At 38.2% G+C, this 18,332-nt stretch overlaps 1 long non-coding RNA gene across 2 annotated transcripts in view; it reads right to left on the bottom strand.

The window, feature by feature from the left end:
* Positions 1–3,479: 3,479 nt before the first annotated feature.
* LOC109365847 overlaps positions 3,480–18,332 on the bottom strand; it is a 30,367-nt gene continuing 15,514 nt past the window's right edge. For both annotated transcript variants that reach the window (XR_004158756.1, XR_002111624.2), the window contains exons 3-4: positions 16,363–16,483; positions 3,480–3,798 (exon numbers count right to left, since the gene is read on the bottom strand). This is a non-coding gene — a long non-coding RNA (uncharacterized LOC109365847). The remainder of the gene's footprint in view (positions 3,799–16,362; positions 16,484–18,332) is intronic.

The raw sequence follows: 18,332 nt of genomic DNA, 5'->3' as shown, positions 1-18,332 counted from the left end.
TCTCAAAGAAAACTCACCAAATCCACTGTGATGCAGGGCTCTCTTTTCATGAGCATATAGATACAGATAAACAAAAGTACAATCTACTTGGAAGATAAAAATGGCATCACTGTTAACCCTCTTGTTGAAGATCGTTTGAGCAAATGTAACCCTCAAAGCACATGGCTGTGAGTCTGAAAAGCTGAAGCTGTTACTATGGTTATCATGTTTACCTCCAAACCTGAATCCCAAACACCAGTATGAATTTGGCTCTTGCCTTCCAGCCACAGTTACTCTAAAATTAATATGGTTGTTTCAGCTTTACACTCAGTGTTCCAAGAAAAATTCTTATTCTTCATGGATAGTGGTAATAAGAGAAAGAGGAAAATGCTATTATAATTTGGCCACTATTTGTAAAAATGTCTTTTTTTTCCCTTTTTTTTTTAGTTTTACTTTTCTTTATATTTGAAATCTGGGGGAAAAAAAAGAAAGAGAAAAACAAGATCCCAGAAATCCTAGTTCTATTTTCTTATTATCTACAGTTAGAGAATCAGAGAAGCGTAAGTTTGGAGCATCCTATACCACCATAGTCAGGTAGGAGACAGACATCTATAGTCTGAGATATTCTCAGAAGATGCTGGTCTCTGTAGTCTTGGACTACAGGGATCATGGTTCAGCTGGTTCAGTTAGCCTCATAACCGTAAGTGGCAACTCACTCTCAGCAGATCCTCATCTACATATACAGCTGGAACAGAATCTCAGTTAGTTTTGCAGTATTACTACTATTTGTCAGCAGGCTGTTTCAGCAGAAGGTTCTCTGATTTGCTCTATGGTTCCCGTGGTTCCAAAGCCTGCAAGAATTACATGGCAAATCCAGAGAAGGATTGAAAAAAAATCTACCTTGCATCAGCACTATTGACACACAGAGTACTGTGTTCCCTGCATGCCATGGACCCTCTCCTGGATTGGCATGACTAACTCCTGTTCCCCAAAATCTGTTTGAAACTGGTACAGGTTATTGATTAAGAATAACAATGGCTACCTACAAACTGTAACATTTCCTTCAAATATATGACACAGGAGTCTTGAAGGAAATCTGGGACAGAATCTGTTTCTGAGTTAGCAAAATATTTCAAAGGCGATAAAGAAAAAAACTCTATTTTTACTCCATGAGCAGCAGCAAATATACATTTCACCCAGGCTGGTAACACCTTCAGTGAGGTTGCTGATGTCTCATTCATCAATAAATGAGACGAAATCATAGAATCATAGAATGGTTTGAGTAGCAAGGGACCTTTAAGACCACCTTGTTCCAACTCCCCCCCTGCTATAGGCAGGGACACCTCTCTCTAGACCAGGCTGCTCACAGTCCCATCCAGCCTGGCCTTGAACGCCAGCAGGCAGGGGGCATCCACAGCCTCTGGGCAACCTGTGCCAGCATCTCACCACCCTCACACGTAAAGAATTTCTTCCTGACATCTAGTCTAAGTCTACCCTCATCCACTTTAAAGCCATTTCCGCTTGTCCTGTCACTATAAGCACTTATAAAAAGTCCCTCCCGAGCTTTCCTATAGGATCCCTTCAGGTACTGGAAGGCCACTATAAGGCCTCCTCAGAGCCTTCTCTTCTTCAGACTGAAGAGCCTCAACTCTCTCAGCCTGTCCTCACAGGGTAGGTGATCCAGATATCTGTTCATTTTCGTGACTGTCCTCTGTACCAGCTCCAATGACTCAATGTCCTTGTGTTGGGAGCTCCAGAACTGGACACAGTACTCCAGGAGGGGTCTCACAAGACCTGAGTAGAGGGGCAGAATCACCTCCCTCAATCTACTGATGACAAGGTTTGTATGCATCTTGAACAGATGGATTTTAATAAGAACAACTATTTGGAGTAACACACACACCCCTTTAATTTTACCAACTAATGGGATGGGACCCCTGAATATAATGTCAAAGCACACTCTTCAGTGGTGAGGCTATGCAACTTCTTTGCAGCCACCTTCCCACAGATAAAAAGGGAATTAAAATAACTAGTCTGAGAACTTCCTGACTTGGTTCCTACCAACAGATTAATTCTATGCATTCTCTAAGGAGTCATAAATAGATTTTTCCAAACTTTGAATAGATTAAGTGTTTGCCTCAGAAGTTAAGACTTTAGAGGGATTTCTAGGTAAAAAAAGAAAGATTATAAAATTCTGGGCCTTGTCTCTCTGCACTTTACAAGAAGTCTGTACCCACGTAACTAGTTTCAAGCCATCCTTTCACAATGATGTGACCAGCTGTAGTAGAATGCACCAAGTGAACTAGGATTGACTTATTTTTCTAGATCATTTTAAGGACACTCTCAGCCGGTGCACCAGGTAGGTAAGGGGAGAAAGAAGGCGAGTTCAGGTTTCTAGAGCATCCAGTATCAGCATCAGCCTTAAGAGGAGTATAAAAGATGTAAAAACAGATCAGCTGCCTGGAGCTCCATATGGCTCAAACAGCTGCTGAAAACTCAGCAGCACCACAGCTTTCTCCTTCACTCTCTGTTCTGACAAAAAAATTGGGTTCCCAGAGAGGCTGGTAGAAAAGCAGATCCCTCCTACTTACAGCAGTAAGTGCCTCTATATTACAGCAGAGGCCTTCATAAACAGATTAAGTGTAGCTACAGCATAAAACAATAGGAGAAAGTATTATAGAATCATTTGAGTTGCAACGGCCCCTTAAAGTCCATTTGGTCCAATCCCTCTGCAATGAACGGGGACACCTACAGGTAGATCAGGTTGCTCAGAGCCCCATCCAGCCTGACCTTGAATGTCTCCAAAGATGGGGCATCCACCAACTCTATGGGCAACCAGTTCCAGTGCTGCACTAAGTTATCTTATTGTGAAATCTTCTTTATATCCAATCGAAATTTCCCCTCCTTTAGTTTTAAACCATCTGCCTTTGTCCTATTACAGCAGACAGTGCTTAAGAGTTTGTCCCCTTCCTTCTTATAGCCCTCCATTAGATTCTGAAAGGCTGCTATCAGGCCTCCCTGGAACCTTCTCTTCTCCAGGCTGAATAGCTCCAGCTGTCTCAGTCAGTCCTCATAGTGAAGGATCCATCCCTTGGATCATTTTTGTGGCCGCTCTCTGAATGCACTGTGATGTCTCCATGTCCACGCCTCTTCTGAACTGAGGACTCCACATCTGGATGCATTACTGCAGGTATTTTTAACAGATATTCACACAGATCCTGCCTCCACGGCTTTTGTGCAAAGGTCAGTAGTTTTGTACTATCATTACATATTTTTATAATTGGTAAAGGTATATCAGCACATTAAGTAAAATCGGTGTAAGTACATTTATTGAGGTGAAGCTGAACCATCCCTGCTGAAATAGGAGTTATATACTGAAACTAGAAGGGCATATGCAGAAAATACCCTAAAGTTGGCTTCAGTGGTAAAGCTATACATAATGTCTCAACGACATTAGGCACTTGCTCAGGTAGAACAGGAATGCTTTAAAATCTTTGCTTTAGGACACTTCACCTCTGTATAATGTCAGTTACTTTATACCCACCACCCAGAAAACCACACATCTTTTGAACAAATCAAATATTCCTGATGTCACAGCTTATAATTAACAAAAACACTGAGGAAAGAAGAAAAAAACACAACACACAAAAATAAATAAATCTAACCAGTGGTGCTTGGTTAGACCTTGATATTTATTTAGCATTCCCTTTGTTGGCAGTTAAATGCATGTTTAGTAAGGAGTGTCAACATGTTTTCCTTTATCAATTCAGCCACCTTTTTCTTTCTCCATTTTTCCCCACTCCAAATTCAATTTTCTTCCTGGAGATAGGAAAAAAAACAACAACTTCTATACATCAAGAAAACGAACTTGGACTCTGACTCTCATACGACTTTTCCATTCTTTGAAATTCACTGTGGATCTGTATATGATTGGGTTTCCTTTTGCACTTCTTGGCAAAAGAAAGTTTGGAGCTGGCTAGTGAAAAATCCACCCTTTGCTGTATTTTGCCCACAACATTACCTTCAAAAGCCAAAAATCACAATTTGATGTACAAAGGGAACACTCAGTGGCTTAGAAGCTTGCCTCCTCCACTTACTTACGCAGTATATATTCCCTTGAGTCTAAGCATGCACATGAATTCCCCTCCTTGTCTAGTCTTTCTGCTCTACTGACACTGCAGCATGATTGACACTGTCCATTGTCCACATCAGAATGAACAGAAATGAAACAACACCAGAAAGATGCCTGTGTCCAATATTTCCAACTAGAGAGAAGAGAAGAATGGTCTTATTCTTGCCCTAATTCCTGACAGAAAATATGACCACAACAAGTCTGAAAATACACCACAGCTTGTCTCTAATACCAGCATCACTGGAGAGCTGAAAGCCACCTGGCAAATACCTTTTACTACCAAACAGCTAGAAATTGATGTAAAAACTAAAGACTGTGATAATAATCAATGGAACTGTTTGGTGTATAAGTGAGTAAAAACTTTAATTAAAAAGAAACAAACCATCTATAGGTAGCTTCTCCATTTTTGTATGCAATAGTCATGTTCTGTGCTCCTTCCATGTTTGTATTCAGAAATCTGAGGCAACAAAAATTGGGCTCAGTTTCACTTTTGGTGGACTTGCTCCATGTCTTGTGAATGAGAACATGGCCTATATGTCATGTTCTTAGAGCAGGGTCAAGGGAGCATGAGTAGGAAAGGATCCAGTGGAATCCTCGATATGGATGACCATGGGACAAAACATACATGTCCAATGAGACTTTTGACACAAGGTGATCCTCCAACTGACCACCAGCACAAAGCATCTGTATACTATCATAACACTGTTCTATTTTACAGGGCAAGTTGTGCCCTTCACATACTAACACTAGGTTCTACAAGAAAGGACTGGAAGATGAACTGCGTGACAGCATCTACCCTAATTTCAGTAAAGTCTTTGTTGATACTCTGCAATGAATTTAGAAATATCCTTCAAAGATACCGGAGACAATAGCAGCCTTTCTTTTGACATGCCCAGGTATTCACTTGGGCTCTAAACTCACATAATATCAAATAAAAATACACATACTTGGTGTGACTTCTGCTGTTCCTAAAGTCAGTCATTAAAATGGATAAAACTGGAGGTACAGAAATCCTACTTGACAAAATCCCCTTTGTCCCTCATCATGTATATTGTAAACTTACAAGATATTGTAAATTTGCTTCACATAAACAGTGAATAATCTGCTTAGCAGTAGTGGCAGAAATGCAAATACTTCTTTAGCCAAAGGCAGACTAATACTACACTGGCAAACTCATACTCCCCACCTTAGTTTGGGAACGGTTAAAACAGTATAAAAGTGTAACACCAGTGGATAAAGCCTGTAGCATGCTGTACAGCCAAAAAGCAATATTTGAATTCATGTGGGGAAACATTTTGTGTGCTGCAGAAACCAAAACTCAGCTTTGAAGCCCCATGGGAGAGCTGATCTGGAAATGCTGTATAATTCTGTCTAAGTTGCCTCATGGAGCTGGAGTACAAACAGGTGACGTATTGTGTATTCTGGACTTCTCTTTGGAAAACTGGGCTCTAAACCACAAATATTTGTACACAGTCTCACCCTCTCACCAGGGCCATCATCTGTTTTAAAAAAAAAAAAAGTGCAGGAAATTCAGTGCAACAAGAGGACTGTCAGTCACAATTTTGCTTCTTATTCTAATACGGAGTGGGCTTTTTCTGAGAAGACAAAAGAATAAAATTAAAGGAAGAGAACGCTCCATCTCCTGGAATCCTGAGAATTTCAGTGTTCTTTTCTATTTGGTTTTACTCCACTGAAAGAGAAAAAACTTGAAAACACAAGCCCTAAAATATTTTTAAGCAAAAATAAATTATTTTAAAACTGTCTTTACTTTTAAGCCTTGGTCATATTGCAGCTATTGCCTTGTGATTTAGGGACCCTTAGAAATAACAAGATTATAGATCAGCTCTCCTGCATACTCCATAGGTCACAATCCAAACCACTAAAATTATCTAATTCACATGTTTTTTATTATGCAATATTTTTCCTGCCTGGAAAGAGCTTCCATTCCTTTATCTGTGAAACTTTCTGTTTGTTTTAAATAAGACAATGAACTGCTTTTAAAGACAAGCTTAATTCTCTTGGAGAATTCCCTGTTTGCTATTGTACCTCATACCCACACAGCAGCCAATTCAAACTGGCTGACATATAGATAGTTGCAGTAGCAAGTACCGTGGATATAATTCAAGTTAAAAGAGCACTTTCAGTGCTGATGGACAGACTGGCCAGTTTTCACCTAGTTTTGTTTTTTCATGGCTATCTGCCCTATGTGAATTGCAAGCCATACAAGTAAGAAGAGTAGTTTAAAGTAGAAAAATTATCCAGATTTTTAAGATCCCTTGTGGCTCAGCAAACAAAATAACTCTATGCTGATATTCTGGTATCCTCCTGAATTTTGCAGCTTGTATGAAGCATGTTGCATCGTTCTCCAGAAATCACCAAACTAATGACTTTCTCTGTTCATTCCTGCCAAGTAGCAGTTGGCAACTGTGGAACACACTTCGGAGAGCAATGCCTTTTACTGATGACATCTTTAGCGTTCAGCTACATTCTTGTTAATTTAATTGACCAAAACAAATTGATACTGGAACAAGAACATCACCTTGCAAGTTTCAGCATATTGTCATAGTAAATGGGAACCTGTACATGCAGATTCAAGCAATATTAGAAATGAAAGCTGGATCTGGAGAATCTCACCTCATCTACAAATTTTGTAAGCACCTCACAGCATTTAAAGAACAGTTAGCAAATTATTTCCCTTTAAAAGATTTTGTATGTGTGTGTCCTAACACAACCTTTTTTAAACTACAGAAACAGCATCACAGTGTGCAAAGGTAGATGATGTGAGCCACAGACTAGATGAGCCAATCTCTTAGAGCATTTTTTGCAGTGCAGGTGAGCTAGTTCAGTTAGCTTTAACCTTGCAGTGCAATGTACCAACAGAGTACATACAAGTTTGAAATACCAAGAACTGCAAGTCTCTCCAGGTTATGAGGCACTGATAAAGCTTCACTGAGCAAACAGCTTCAGATGCTGTGATATTTCACTGTTCCATCAGTGTTCTTTCATCTCTCTTCACTAGAGATTACTGTCTGACTTCTCCAAGAGCTGTGAGCAAGAATATTTCTTTACATCTGCTTCTTTCTCAGGTAAATGGTGTGAGCTACAAGGGATCTAGCCAGGTTTCACTGCTATTTATCTCCTTCAGATTGTCTAGGTTAAAAACAATCTTGTGGGTAGGTCAGAGTCTCATTTAAACTTGATCACAATAGCTTTAACAAACTCTATCATTTACTGACAGTTTCATGGCAATTTATTTACTTTTTTCTCTACAAATCCCCTAGCAATTGAAAAAAATGAGTATTTGAGCACTTTCATTTTTAATCTCCACCTTGAAATTCATAGATGACAAAAAAATCTCATGCTAATTTGAAACTGACCTGTTCCCTCAATGTGTTTGTCTTCAATACTGTACATTGCCTGGAATGAGAGAACTGCCTGGAATGAGCAGGTTAGGGTCAACGGCAGCAAGTTGAAGCCTGCTTCAAACTGTTTGCAGGATCAGGGATTTCTATGCCTGGAATGCATCATTGTAGTGGAGCACAGTTTTCAAACATGCATCTGTATTGAAACACTGAAACTCATTGGAAGCTCTTAAACACACCTTTTATGTAACTAAAGGTCAAAGGGAACCTCCAAATGTGAAATTTCTGACATCCAATCGAGTAGCCCATGTTAAAAATTGGGCCAGTATTTAGTTATGTCTGGAGAATACATGAGTTCAGCTGAGACAATTCACACTAACCTAATGTGTTTTTCAGTTTTTTTTAATGGTGAAACCAAATAAATATTCTTTTGCTCCACAGATGTAGTGGATCAAGGTTTAGCTTGTTGCACAAAAAATAAATCAGTTTATATTTCCTTGACTTCATTTTTCCAGCTTTGTCATTCTGTCTAAAAGCATACAGCACGGTCAAGCCAGGCATGGCTATGCATGTTAATAACCTTTGGAAAACTCTGGATACTTCCGTGCAAAATCCTTTTCATTTTTTCCAAAAAATTGTCAAAGCACACCTGGTAAAATATACTGTTCTCTCTCTCTCTCTTTTTTTTTTTTTAATTAAAGACTACATTTCAAAAAGCAGTTGAAATTGAAAAAAGAAAAAACACGACCTTAAGTGGAACCACAACTGTGGTGCTGGTTTTCAAATCAAAAAGACAGTACAGTCTTCACAGGATATGGCTTCCAGCCAGTTGTTTAATGCTTGTAGGTCAATATACAACCAACCCAGCTTCTGCTGCCTAATTGACAAACCACATATCAGACACAGGAAGGTTAACAACTGTTCTTTCTTTCACCTAAAGTCTGTGTTGAGTCCTTGGGCTCTCAGCCCTTTTTTATTTTATCATTCACAAATATCTACTGTGAGTTCCCTCCAGGCACAACAGACTAACTGCATGCCTGAAAGAAATGAGACCCCTGGTAAGCATTGGGTGTCTGGTCAGTCAGGAGCCAAGCTAGCTGTTCATCATGCTCCTTGATTTCAGTCTGCCAAAGAGGTTTAGACCCACTGCTCCAAGCGTAAATTATTTGTGGATGAATGAACCACGAAGAATTTCCTCCAAAAATATTTTTGATTAATGGAGTCATGACATCAAAAGTCAATGCATCACCAAGCAGGTAAATATCTCTTTTCAAAAATGAATGTTAAATACACAAAATTGTTCCACAAAACACCAACAAAGAAGCAGCCTTTCTTTTATTATGTTTCTTGTTTGTTTGTTTTTTATTTATCTTCAGTTTTGTTTTCTGGTGTTCCTGACCATTTAAAGGCAGAAATAACTCACACGCATAAGTAGATTCCTGGAGGAGAGCACATGAGCAAAGACTGAGCAGGGAAAACAAATATTTACAAGACCCAGATATATCTATTTTAAGTGATTATAAAATCACTTTCCATGTGTACTAAATGCATTTCCCCTCTTCTATCCTCTCTACAGCACAGCAATAAAGTACAAAGGAAAGATATGGACAATAACAGACCTCCATCCCATGCTGAATTAGTATAAATGGGATATGCTATATGCTAGATATTCCAGTACATTAAGGGATAAGAGAAGCCACTAATATTATTCCAGACAATATAGTCATACAGACTCCTGGAGATACTGCCCCTTCTGTACCATACTAGTAATGCCTTGTACTTCACTGATGAAGTGGCAACAAACTCCAGCAATGCAAGCATGGAGGTTTCAACTCTGTGGCCATAAGACACGTGTATAGTGGCAAAAAACATGCATGTGTTTCTTCCATTAATATTGAATGGGCAGTTTTCATCTGGAAGAGAAATAACCTAAATTCTTACATTTATCAAGTATTATATTTGAAGGAGACAATGAGTAGGTTCCATTAGCACAGATGAGTCAAGAGAAACAGGATGTTGTTCTGCCAGCTTCTGCTGACAGCATTTTCAGAATTTGCTGACCTTTGCTGTTTGTAGGTTCAGAACTTGATGTGTGAGGACTGCGAGCATACAATACCCTCAAACTGATAGAACTACCTTTCCAATATAGCTCCCAAAGAGGATAGGGATAGTTTGGTAAAAATGCTCTGTTTGGATTTGGAATTTAATTATCCTTACTGAAATAACCTTACACATACTGACTACAGATAGCAGATCCCTCTTAGGCCCCCTTTCTTGCTCCTAGTGTTTGTACTACTGGAAGAAGAGATCAGAATAGCTTTGTATCATCCTTCTAGCCACCTCTTTCAGGCATCAATTTCATATCTTCAAAGTTTTTTGAAGCACATTTTGAAGGTATTGCCATTCAGCAAGGACCTCCTCACATACATAGCAATAATAAATATGAACATTTAAACATTTTGCATTAGTTAGCAGCTTGCAGAACTAAAAGCAACAGAAGCCAGGTTTTGTGTCTAAGCTGCTCATTTATCCTCGGCAAATCCTATCCTGCTTGATAACCTCTCTCCTTTCCCCTCCAATTCTAGTTTCTCCTACACACATAGAAAGGTATCATTAAGAAGGTCAATACTGTACAAGGGGCACAAATACAGGTGGTTCTAACTTAAACTTGCATTGATTTCTGGCAGGAAAATTGCTTCAGCTTAAGCTTATATCTTCAAAGCTTTGACGGACAGTTATTGTTTCTGCATGTTTGTTTCTCTTCCTTACATGACACTGAGAAATGCAATTCCTCCTGTAAAGGAGGGAAAATTCCAGTATCCATCATATTGAAGGATTACAGCCATTGCCATTAGCCTGCAAATACAGCTCAGGTCTGAATTACATTTTCTCTTAGGGTATTCTGAAAGTGAAACTGAGCATAAGACTTGAAATTAAACCAGATAGGGAACAAAAAGCCTAGGAATATCTTCCCTTTCCAGAAAGTAGCTGAAGTCACTTTACATTGTACATTTTCATTTTCATCAGCTTGGAAGATAAAGCTCAATTTGTCTAAGTAACTTCGAGAAATGAAATTTTTATGATATAAAATGTTAAATAACAAATTCATTTTACTTTATTGCTCAAACACCAGTTTTCACTTCCACTAATTTAATTTTTCAGGCTTTCTGATCAATTTAATTTACATAAAACTAAGTCTGTTCACTTTGGAATTAAGTGGAATATGAATGGCCAACTGTTTTTCTGGTCTTTCACATTTTTCACATAACTGAGATTAAAAATCCAAAGTTTGATTTTTAAAATATAATGCAAATCCAGTTGTCAAAAGTGCCTTTGCATTTCTGCTCCCACTGAAATCAACACTAAGAAATTCAATCTTCCTTTCTTGTGATTACAAGAAAAAAAAACAACACAAAAGCATAGGCTGCCGCATTGTTATCTTCTCTAGTCTGTAGAAGGCTTCAAATAATGTCTGAGGGATGTGAACTCTTGTCTTTTTCATTCTAGTAGTGAAGATCTAAATCCAAAATATGACAGTCTCTGTGAATGTTACTTACTCTTCCACTGCTAAAGATGACAGAGGAAATGCTCACCTGAACTTCTATCACTTTTTTCACCACCATAAGAAAAATCTGAAACTCTGCCATGAGTCCAGCATCTGCCTGTACAACTTGTCTGAAACAGTACAGTAGTTCAAATAACTTTTAGCATAGTTAGAACCAACACCATGAGGGGCAGAGACAACAGACTCATCTGTTTAACACCTCATCTCTTTAACACCTCCACAACAGCATCTCCTTCCAGCTTCTATGTCCAAACAGAAGTTCTTCTTGCTTACACAGTAACCCAACCTGACACATGGGCAGTGCAAAACCCACTTTCTCCTACAGGAGAATGACTGCTTTGTGAGACCACAGAAAATTAATTCCCTACCAAAATCAAAGTCTCTAACCAGACAGCAAGTAAAAATAACTGAACAATCACTTATTTTAAGCTCTTTCATTTTGAACAGTTATTTAGCAGGTGAACGAGATTTTTCAGGCTTCTCGATCTTCAAAAATAACGTAGCTGCCTGAGGGACTATGTAAGGTAATGGCACTATCCTCATATGTACTCTCCCCTGGATTTCAGAAGTTCACAGGCTATCAGCATATTACATCAGTATACTTCTTCCTCTATTCAGAAATGAAATTTTGTATTGCTAAACAGCCTTGTTCTCAGGTTTCTCAGTTGACTCTTATGCCACTCTCACTGCCCTCTTATTCAGCTGACATGGTGCCACAGTGGTAGCATTAGAAATATTTCTGCTGTCTTTCTAAAAATAATTTCACAACATCCAGCCTAGGCAGATTTACTAGCAGTTAACAGCCTGATAATTTCAGAGGATCACATATTCAGAAGGATCCTGGAAACAATTTGTTTTCATTTTCATTTTTTCCTCATTTGTTTCTCATTTTCTTCTATCATTTATTCTCATCAAAAAGTCTGCTGAAATGTAGAGCAAATCTGTTTTATGTAATGTTATAGCTTTTTCAAACCAGAGCAAATATTTGCAGATATTCTGTGTTTTAATTAACTGGCTATGGTCTCCTCAAAGTGTGTACATAGCGTTGGTCTATTTGCAAAAGAACTCCACTCACTAAGGAATGTGTCTGTTTGTTTTTTCCTCTTTTGTGTATGTAATATTTGCCATTACCTGGTATATCAGATTAGGAACGTTATATGAATACACTGATTCTGGCAATGAAGTTTGGAAGTAACTGTGTAGATTCTGTTCATCATGTTTCTATGGTTATTCATAAATATTATGGCCAACCTCAGTCAATATATGTCATTTGCAAATGAAATATGTGTATTATTTTTTTCAAATTACTAAAAGCTGTTTTCTTTCAAAACTCATTTCAAAGTACTCAGAAAACTCCAGTTTATTAATATAATTTAAAGGATGCCCAATGCAAACACAGTTACTCAGTGCCAATGTCTTCATGTTTGGACCAGTACACTGCTTTTATGCATTGTTTACCTCTGTGCTTGATTTGGTGGGAAGGAGAAGCGGGAGAAGGGCGAAAGCTACACAAACTTAAAAAAAAAAAAAGAAAAAAGTCCTCGGGCAATTTCTTTATCCCCTGACAAAAAGTGCAGTGCCTGGAAAATTAAAAGAAATCTGATCTGTAACTCCAGTGGAAACCACTTGTCATCTATTGTCCAGATATAAGAAATGTTACTTTTCCTCTTCCATACACCCTGAAAGAAGAAATACAGCTGAATGCTTTGCAGGGACTAGCAGGCCACTAGAGACCAAATGTAATCATCCACTGGCTTTCTGGATGACACAAGCCATGGAATTTCACCCAGTTATTCCTGCATCAAGCCTATAACTCCTGCTACAGCAACAAGCGCGGTCATCAGAAAGACATCCATTCTTGATTTAAAGACTTACAGTCCATGTTCCTGGACAAATTTTTCCAAAGTTGTTAAATGCCCTCATTGTTACAAATGCAGCCTTATCCCTGCTCTCATTGGATCCTCCTTTTTCTAGTGGTTGGCTCTTGTTACACCTTCATCTGTCAAGTAGATAAAACTCCGCAGTGCGCTCTTTTGACAGCATAGAAAACCGTATACCGTGAGCAAGTCACTTCTCAATAAAGTGAAGACCCTGAATTGCTTCTGTCTTCTGATGTAAAGGAGTACTGTTTACTTACTCTATTTTATCTTGCCTTTTAAATAATCTGTAAATGGAAATAGTCTGTGTATAAAGAATATGTCATGACTTACTACAAAAATAGCTGATACCTGGTTTAATCTCTCCAGTATTTAATATTATCATTAAGTTTAATATTATTCTAAGAGTAATGAACTCTCCATATACTTTCACCTCCATCCCTCACACTTGCCAGTGTAACTGGAGCAGATAAAATACCAGTATAAGCAGTCAACATATAGGACTCATTGTTATCAAAAGAACTCCATAGACTTGCAAACATTTGATCCTACCCTCACAGAGACATCGCTCTGAGCCAGAGTATCCACAAGCAACACATTAGTCTGTGTACTTCCCTGTTTATAAATTAAAAATGGAAAAGCAAGAAGCGACTGTTCAGTTTTCCAACCATTTGGATAGGAATGGAGCTGAACAATAAAATAATTTTCTCAGAAAATCTCAATTTCTTTTCTTTTGTTTGTGAGTAGCTTGAGATATTCTCAGATTCTTTTGAGAGGACTTATGAACTTCTTTGACATTTTCCTCACAGAACAACTTATGAGAAGTTTTTGTTAAAATTTTACTATTTAATTTAGTACACTACGTTGTGCATGTTGTCAACAAAAAACAGTCACTATTTCTATCCAATGGTTAGATACTTAGACCAAATCTACAAAGGTTGAATTAAGAACATTACACAGAAACAGTAAGTGTTTCAGCCTGTGCTTGAGCATTCACACATAAAAGTATCTTCTTATGAATGTTATAGGAAAGCACTAAAAAGGAGAGACCAGAATGCAGGAGGCAAGTTTTGATGTGGGACTTAGCTCAGGATGAGAAGAGACATGCAATAGGGATGCATATGTGGCTGATACACATATGAAATCCTGTTTCTACCAGCACTTCTTGGTTGCTGCATGGTACATTACTAATTGCACTATAATTATTCATGCTGCTTCATGCACGTTCAAAAAATATGGCTACATAGGTATTATGAGTAAGTCTGAACTGAAAGCCATCTTTATACCACCTGCTTAGGAGTAGAGAACAGGGTCAGGATGTGGACAGCCAGCTGGCTCATACTAGAGTAGCATTTAGACTGACTTTAGATTTATTTGGAAACATTTTGATAACTGGCATCTCTATAACCACAGGAGCAGAGCCATGAATTACAGACACATGCTTCTCATTCTGATGAATTTGTAAATGGAGGATATCACTCCATATTTCCTATATAAAAGTACCCTTTTTAAAGTAGCCTTCTTTCTACATTTAGAGCTTATTCTGGAACTCTCTTAGCTAGTGTCTGAATACAGTTCAAATACAGTCCCATTGCTGACATTTGCGCATCCTTCTCTTCAGTGTTTTCTCAGGCAAAATTCCATTGGCTTTGAGAAAGATTTTGCTTGAGCAAGAACATCAGATTTGACCTTTCAATTGCACAGTGACAACTAATAACAGTTCAAAACAGATCTTTTTCTTTTTTTTTGACACAATTCAAAAAATCTCCACCTATTACAGTATGTTTGCTGCCACTGAAGCTCTCTTCTCCCAAAAATAACAGAAATAAGCTGTTTTTTCCAAAGCTACTTTAACATCCCTTGAAGAACTTCAACAGAGTTCAGAAGTTATTAAACCAGCACCTTTGAGAGCCCATGCTTGCATCAAATTCAGCAGCACAGTCAAAAGTATCTTTTTCCTGTACAAGTAAAGGCAAATAGCTACACGTGCAGTTATTTCTGTGGAAGAAGAAGGCTGTCAACTCAGCTCTTGTCCAGTCCTGTATCTGTTAGTAAATGTTTTTTTTCCCCTTCCAACCTCAAGACAAATAAGGGAGATCATGTGGTTCAGTGTCCAATCTAATCTCTTTCCTGTTAAATCTTGTGAATTGCTGTCTAAACAACTATTCTATAGAGCAAGGTCTTTGACTGACTGGCTGCACACATCATAGGGCCAGGTCAGATAGGTATCTCTTCACATATCCCATGAATGTGAGAGGGAGGCCAGTAAAATTTTCATGTTAAATTTACACTTCCTTAATTAAACTATTAACTACATGTAACAACAAAATCTGCCAATGAAAGGGGAAAGGTGACATTACACCAAAGGAGACCACATGAAGTTTATGCAAGCTTATGAACCAGTCCATTATTTCATTCATCCATTCACACCTTATTTTAGGACATTTAAGTCATAATTCCACTTTCCAAAACAGTCTGAAGCTCTTTCATCTTTTCAGTGGCTGAAGAAAAAATACTAAAGTATGCCCTCAAAGCTGAACAGGAGGTACTCTACTTCCCATTTCAGACTTACCTGCTGTTGAATCCTGAGTAAAACCTTGGCCTTTTGCAAGACAATAGCAACATTCCCACTTATTTCATCAGAACCAAGGTTTCCCTTCTCATATGTCCTATTTAAGACAAGGTAACTTAGAAAAGCTGTAATTCTGGGTTGTTTTTTTCCTTTCTAAAGTCCAGTAAGACAGTGTAACTATCATCACATAGAGGAATTATAAGTCATAATTTTGGAGCCTGCTCTTTTACCAAAAATATTGCCTGGAAGGCTGGAACAGTACGTCATGAATTTAAATCAACTACACCAGTCATCACTTGTGGCTTAGGGAGAAAAGAGTTGTCCAAATGCTGCTTAAGTCAGTGCTAGAGTAATGTTGCATTGTGAGTTAATAATGGAGAAAATACTGCATGGAAGGGCATATCTTTTCCAATTTTCTTGTCTTTTCAGTTTGTATTTCACCAGAAATTGTCATGTTTTAACATTTATATTAGTTCTAGCACAGAGATTGCACAAGTGTGACGTATCTGTCCTGGTTTCTTTGCCCATTCTCTCTCTGTCTTGTTAGTATTTTCTGTCAAGTATAAGGAACTCTAACCATGGCTGTACCTGTTTCTTTGAGATTCTTATTATGTTACTCAGGAAAGAAAGCTGGACCTGTAGACAGTGTGCTGCCCCCACACCTTAAGAACCGCTAATGAAAACTAATTCTTCTGTACTTTATATTATTTACTTGATTTTTCTACTTTATGGTGCCACATTTCAGTAGCACATGAGGACACCGATGCATGAAAATCACAGAAAATTGAGAACACTCACAGTGCCCATAGAAAATTCTCTGTGTCTATCTGCCTTGTCTTTGGAATTAAGAATTCTGCTTTGGCATTGTTTCTTACCAAGTGCATTGATCCATGATTTTCAGGTCAACTTATTTCACAGCTTTTTATTGTTATTTGGTATGATGCAAGCTGGTTTCACGGGGTTGGAGAGTCTTGAGATAGAAGGACATTGTCAATACTGAAAAGATCAATAAAAAGGAAGATTTTATAGTGTTTCCCAGTGATGGTCAGACTCTTTGTTGTCTCTGGAATACCTTATATTGTCAAATCCTTTCCACAGAATGTCAGAATTGTAGGCATTGATAGCAACCTCTGGGGTTCACCAAGTCCAACTCCCCTGTCAAAGAAGGTTCCCTGTAGCAGTTTGCAGAGGAAAGCATACAGCTGAGTCTGGAATATCCTCAGAGAAGGAGACTCCACAATCTCTCTGTGCAGCACATAGCAGAGCTCTGTCAACCTCACAGTAAATAAGTTCTTCCTCATATTTGTATGGAACTTCCTGTGCTGCAATTTTTTGCCTGTTACTCATTTTTTAAAATAATGGCTTATTTTGAAGTCTCTCACTCCTCATGAACACAACTGTAATTTTCCTTGCTATCTTCAAACTGATCTCTATGGGTTCATGACTAAAACCAGAGATAGTTGTTCCTTTTTTGATTAGCGTTACTTACAGTAGCTATCAAAGAAACAGACTATCTCTTCATGCTCTGTAAGTCTGTACAACACCTAGTACAGAAGAGCTTCATACATCATATGTTCTAGTTACTTCTGTAAGAATTAATTCTGTGAGATTTTTCAAATCTAACAAATTTAATTTGACAATTTCTCTCTCCTCCAGTAATTGTTTTAAATCATGCTGCATTACAGCAGCTAGCTGGCAGAAGGAAAAGGGGTTTTAAGTGCTAACTTAAAATACGGAGAATAAGCTGACTAGAAGGACAGCTCTAGAAAACACAGAGTACCTAAAATACTGTCAAATCAACAACCAGTTGGAAATTTACTTCTGTAGTCTTCTAATTCCCTTTCTAGATTACGTTCATCTTCACGTTTGCAGTTCTACTACCTTTTAATCTTTTAGCTGTTCACTGTAAATCTTGAAATCATTATAACGGAACTGAACCATACTAAGGCATACATTTGACAGGACTGAAAGCTGTAAAACAGGAAGTCTTTAAGTTAAGTCGAAAGCTCAGAAAGCATCACACAGAGGCCCTAATAACTACTGAGCTGTAGAGTTACCAGGTTTGCCAAAAGCAACAGATTTCTTTCTGATCTCAGTGCAACTGCTTCCACACAAATCACATATGGCGACAAGTCATAGGGATTATGTTATCTATGCCTCCTCTGTTTTCTCCTTGTGTAGATTCTTATATTTTGACACTAATTCTCCTCCCCTATAAATAACCTTGTATATTAAATTTATAGCTTTACAGCTAGGGTTAGTTAAGTACTATTTGTTCTAGTTTGGAATATGAAATAAGAAGGAGTGTTCTTTAATGTTTTAGGACAGACATTACTGTTTAGGAATGGAAACAGCCTCCACCAGTCACTAGAACAACAAATTGGGAATTGGGAATCCCATATTTCGTCCTGGCTGTCTGAGTGAACAAATCAAGAAATCTTTCAGTGGCTCCAGTTCAACCATCAGTAAAGAGGAAATCTGATCATTCCTGTCTCCTTCAGAGGAAACCAATCTGCATTAAGCACTTACATATTAACATACAAATTACTATAAGTGCATAAATCTGTGCCTCAGTAGTAACTTGTAAAAGTTAAATCAGCTCACTGTTCAGGAGAATGGCTCAGAGTCCAACACTCCCATCATACTCTAAACATGTTAATTGTTACCCATGCAGCAGTTGCCAAAAGTATCTTTGGAAGTGGCGGGTACTTAGCTTGACTGCCATAGGCATAGTATGCTTTACCCATTTCCTACAGTGAACACAAAGAATACTGTAGATGCCATAGCACTGTTCACTGTCAGAAATGGAAAAAGAGTTCTAATAAAAAGTTATTGCAACCACTGT

This window comes from Meleagris gallopavo, chromosome 2, assembly GCF_000146605.3.
Source record: "Meleagris gallopavo isolate NT-WF06-2002-E0010 breed Aviagen turkey brand Nicholas breeding stock chromosome 2, Turkey_5.1, whole genome shotgun sequence".
NCBI lineage: Eukaryota > Metazoa > Chordata > Aves > Galliformes > Phasianidae > Meleagris > Meleagris gallopavo.
This window is presented reverse-complemented; position numbering and strand designations above follow the sequence as displayed.